We start from the raw sequence: 4895 nt of genomic DNA on the forward strand, positions 1-4895 counted from the left end.
TTTTTTCATGTCTTGCATTCTATTGTTGCTCAAGCTTTGGCCACACTAAGGGGGGAGGGGGCAATATAAAGAATTTGGAGCAGAGAGCAATTTTAGCAGATAAGAAATTAAACCCGAAAAAAAAATATATATATATTTCCCTCCTTATATATATATATCTCACAATATCCAATTACATCAGCAACCCCCAGGCCGAGGGATCGGTGAATATTCTTGTTTAGTGATTTTGCATTGAAAATTAAAATCATTAATTACATATAAAAAAATAAAAATACAAATACAATGCATTTCTAAATTCAAATTGCACTCCAAAGAAATGACAAAGCAATTAAAATGATGAAGTGATCAAAAAAAGATCCATTTCCATTTAAGTTGTAAATATTCTTCTAAACATGCAGGCGGAAAATGACTTACACAAATTAAAAATAATAATTAGAATGCTTTTTACAGAAACATCTACTGATGCACAACCTTGGACACATCATCAGTGTTGTTTCCAGGAGTCACTGGGTGTTTCGGGTCTTACAACAGACACCCTCGTCCAGGCGACCCGACCGAGGCTGATCAGGCCCCGGCCTGTGTCCAAGTGGCATTCTACTGCCCCCACTGCTCTCCCCTCTTTAACCAGAGCCATCTGGATGCTTTTTCTGCTGCCTCCACGTTGTTGCCTATGGCTCTTCTTTGATTAGCACCTTTTATGCCCAGCGTACCATAGGCCTTGCTCAGGGAGTAACTAGCAAATCCCCTACTGCCCACCTCTACTGGCATACACCTGGTCCTCCATCCGTTCCTCCGACAATCCTCCACCAGTTCTTGGTATTTCTCCCTTTTTCTCTCTTGAGCTTCCTCCATTCTCTCCTCCCAGGGCACTGTTAGCTCTAACAAGATCAGATGTTTGGTGGCCTCAGAGACCAAGATGATGTCAGGTCTCAATTTGGACTGGGTGATGTGTGTTGGGATTTTCAGCTGCCTTTCCAGGTCGACTGTCATCACCCAGTCTCGGGCCCTGGAGAGCAAACCTACAGAGCAGTTTTTTGATGTTTTCTCTGGCTTTTGTCCTTCCTTGATGAAGTGAATTGTCTTGGCTGAAGCTTGGGTGTATCGGCTGTCCTTGATCCCCTTGCTGATTGCCTCAGCGATGGATTTGAGGACCTGGTCGTGCCTCCATCGATACCGGCCCTCACCCAGCACCTTGGAGCAGCTGCTCAGGATGTGTTCTAATGTTCCTATTTTGGAACAAAGAGGGCAGGCAGGTGTTTCTATTTTGCCCCATGTGCACAGGTTGGATGGACTTGGGAGGACGTCATAGACCCCCTGAATCAAGAACTTGATTCTCTGGGGGTTTCACTTCCAGATTTCCTTCCAGGTGACGCTCCGCTCCATCGCCTGCTCCCACTTCATCCAGGCGCCTTGCTGCCGCATGGCCACTGCTCTGCTGGTTCGCTCTTCCTCGACTGAAGCTCGCACCTCCTCCTGTACCTGCCTCTGCCTCTCCTTTCCACTAGCAGAGTCATATCGGGTCGCTGTTAGACTCCCAAGTCCGGCTCTGCCTTGCGCCACTGTTCCAAGGATGGCCTTGTGCTTCAGCCGTGCCTCTGCCTGCTGGACTGCCTCGGCTGCTCTCCACTTCCTCCCTGTCCTCACAACAATTCCTGCGCCGGACACTTTGGTATCTCTGGATCCAGAGTACTGCAGGTGTTCTCGTGTCTGTGCAACGATGAACTCCTCCCTGACTGAGCTAAAAGGGAGCCTGAGCTTGTTGGTGTTCCCATATAGCCCGATGTTACTCAGGCTACGCGGCAGGCCCAGCCATCTGCGTAGACAGCTGCTCACCTTCTGCTCAAAACCTTCCACCACTGTCATGGGGACCTCATAGATAAGCAGAGGCCAGAGGATTCTTGGGAGGATTCCATGCTGGTAGACCCAGGCCTTGAATCGTCCAGGGAGCCCAGACTTATCCATTGTTCTCAGCCATCCCTCTAGGTCAGCACCGGTTGCCTTGATGGAGTCTCTGTCATTCAGGCTGCAGTTGAAGACCTTCCCAAGGCTCTTCACTGGTTTCTCAGTAACTGACGGGATCTGGTGATATGCTGATAATAGCTAAAATATAAACCATGGTTCGAGGTGAACGTGTTTTTGTATTATTTTATGCTTTAATCCCAGATGTATAGGCTGCAGAGTTGTGTTCACAAGGAACTGCTCTGTGGAAATAAAGCTGAACTGAACTCAAAGCATTTTCTGAGCTGAGATTTCTGAGTTCATTTGCAGCACTCATAGACGATACTTTCTTGCAACAACAAAAAAAGACAGAAACAAAGAAAGAGTGAGAACCTTTTACATGAGACTGCACGCCTCCGTACAAAACAGCGCCATACAGTCACATAGATGGCTTTTCTGTCAACTAATTTTAATAATACAGAATAATAAAGCGTGTTTCTTAAATCACGTGTCTGTGTGCCACGGGGCAAATTATTAGTAATATTAATTTGATAATACTAGCCTAATAATAATAATAATTTAATGCATTTATGGGAAAACGAGCCAAATATAGTTGGCATCGTCAAAAGCATCAAGCTATTGGCAAGCACTCTGACCATCGTCAATCAATCATCTATCAGCACAACCCTAGCCTCATCAACAGATACAACACCAATATTCCAAGAGATATTCACCACGAAACACCAAAACATCAGATATGACCTTCTAATACGGCCTTCTAATACCTATTTACCATGAAATTACATCGCGTGCCTGACAGTTCCAGACCTCACAATGTGAAAAAAAATGTGTAAAAGAAAAATTGTGAAAACGTTTTTACATCGAGACTGCCCTAGAACAAGAAAGAAGCAGAATGCATTCAATTCCTGAACTAAATCAGAGCAGTTAAAATATTTAATTGGTTTTCTTTAACAATGCATAAAATAGGAGTTGACATTAGCATTCATCCATTTTGTACGTTTCTTTTTTTTTTTTTTTGTCTAATAAAGCATTTTTGCAACAATGTTGTGGTGTCAGAAGAACTATGAGAGTTATTTTCTGTCGTGGAACCAAATTACCACAGCTCAAGTCGATATTTTGGTGTAAATATTTACTAAAAGAAAAGCTTTCTTAATCCTATGAAGTTTATTTCCCATTTTTTTGTCCTCTTTCTAGGTTTCAGGGATGTGAGGTTTGCAGCTGTCCCCAGACCAGTGGAAGACCAGATCCCTTACGACTTCAGTCCACTTGACATTGCGTTTACAAACGAATATGTGGAATACCTTCATAAACAACCTATTTAAAACCTCTCTACAATAACGGCAGTATTCTAATATTGGCTAAGATGTTTTAGCCCCGCTCATTTTGGCGCGAACTGTCCGCTTTAAAACAGGTGCATTTCCTAAGAATTTCTTCCTTCAAGACAGCGATTACCTCTTGTCTTGAAGCCCTCTACCTTCGCCGTTGATACACACCAGTCAGCGGACGGAACCTTCACGGCAGCGAGAAGACTCTCCGCTCCCCTGCAGTGCTCCGGCGAACATCACTCCGCCTCGCTGCTTGACGCTTCGCTGGTGAATGTACCTCAACATCCTGATTCTCCGCAGCGCATCGGCAGGTGTAGGGTATCCTTTTAAAGCAAAATTGTACTTGTGTTATAAATATAAGTTATATAAATATAAATCTATATTTATATATCTAGAAGAGCCACTTACGTGTTCACATCTTTTTCAAGATGCCGTTCCGTAAGTGTTCCTTGTGCGAGAGACACATCCCGCCGTCAGACAAGCATAAGAGCTGCGTTTTCTGTCTGGGCAGAGTCAGCTCTCATGGAGACAGACTGTACTCACTGTAAGGACATGAGTCTCAAGTCATCCCACCCGCTCCCACCCGCCTCTTCAGTGATTCCCGAGGGTTCACACGAGGGGGCACAGTGGGGCTGCGAGGTCAAGCGGCAGCATTCCGTACAATTCTTTCCCGAAGTTCATAACGAAATATTCAAGTCCTGGCGCGCGACCTTATATGGCGCGCTTGCGCAGCAACACCGTCCTCTTTAATGTGGATCATGGGAAAGAAAACAGTTATGCCCAATTACCCCCTGTGGAGGCGGCGGTAGCGGCACACCTCTGCCCAGCGTGTAACATGTACATCCTTCCAAACCGTGTCTGCACTGGCGGGAAAAGCTTACTCAGTAGCAGAACAAGCTGTATCAGCACTCCACACAATGGCGGTAATACAGGGCAGAAATGAGCGATAAGGAAAAAGCCACTCTTTTGGATGCTCCAGTGTCCCCAGCTGACCTTTTTGGCGGCTCTATGAATAAGTTTGCTGAGTGTTATGTCGCGATTCAGCGGCAGTCACAGGCTATGAGACACTTTATGCCCAGACAGAGTATATCACAGCCGGTTTGCCCTCACTCTGTTTCGAGTCGGCGCCCAACTAAAAGCCCCATACCTGCTTCCTCACAGGCTCCTGTGTATCAGTACGTGCAGCAAAAGCACTCCTGATGGGCACAACCCTTTGAAGCGAAAATTAGAGCCTGTGATTCCCCCAGAGTCTGCTCCAAAAAAGGCTCGATTGGAGAGACACAAAACACTGTTCACCATCTCTCCACTATTGTTTGTCGGGAAAGGGATATTGTTGTTCAAAATGTTGTTTCTGTGTCTTGCACTCAAATAAATGCAATAAAAAAAATGCAATAAGTGCAAAAAAGAATACAGCATTCATTGCAAATGCATAAGATGCTCACACAGAGTCCCTTTTTCCTCTTCAAAGTACACATTATGCGCAACCGCTTTCCTATATTGAGCGTTGCATCATATACCGTGAGCAAACCAAATTGCCCTCTGTCCCATTACGCGGATGCGTGGCGAGCCCTGAAGGGTATTTCAGAATGGGTCAAAATACATTCAAACATG

The 4895-nt window shown here is 45.2% G+C and overlaps 1 pseudogene; it reads right to left on the bottom strand.

Annotated features, from left to right (window-relative positions):
• Window positions 1-594: 594 nt before the first annotated feature.
• On the bottom strand, window positions 595-4583 carry LOC127635506 (uncharacterized; annotated as a pseudogene).
• Between the last annotated feature and the right edge of the window lie 312 nt (window positions 4584-4895).

The sequence above is a fragment of the Xyrauchen texanus genome, chromosome 43, assembly GCF_025860055.1.
Source record: "Xyrauchen texanus isolate HMW12.3.18 chromosome 43, RBS_HiC_50CHRs, whole genome shotgun sequence".
Taxonomy (NCBI): Eukaryota; Metazoa; Chordata; class Actinopteri; order Cypriniformes; family Catostomidae; genus Xyrauchen; species Xyrauchen texanus.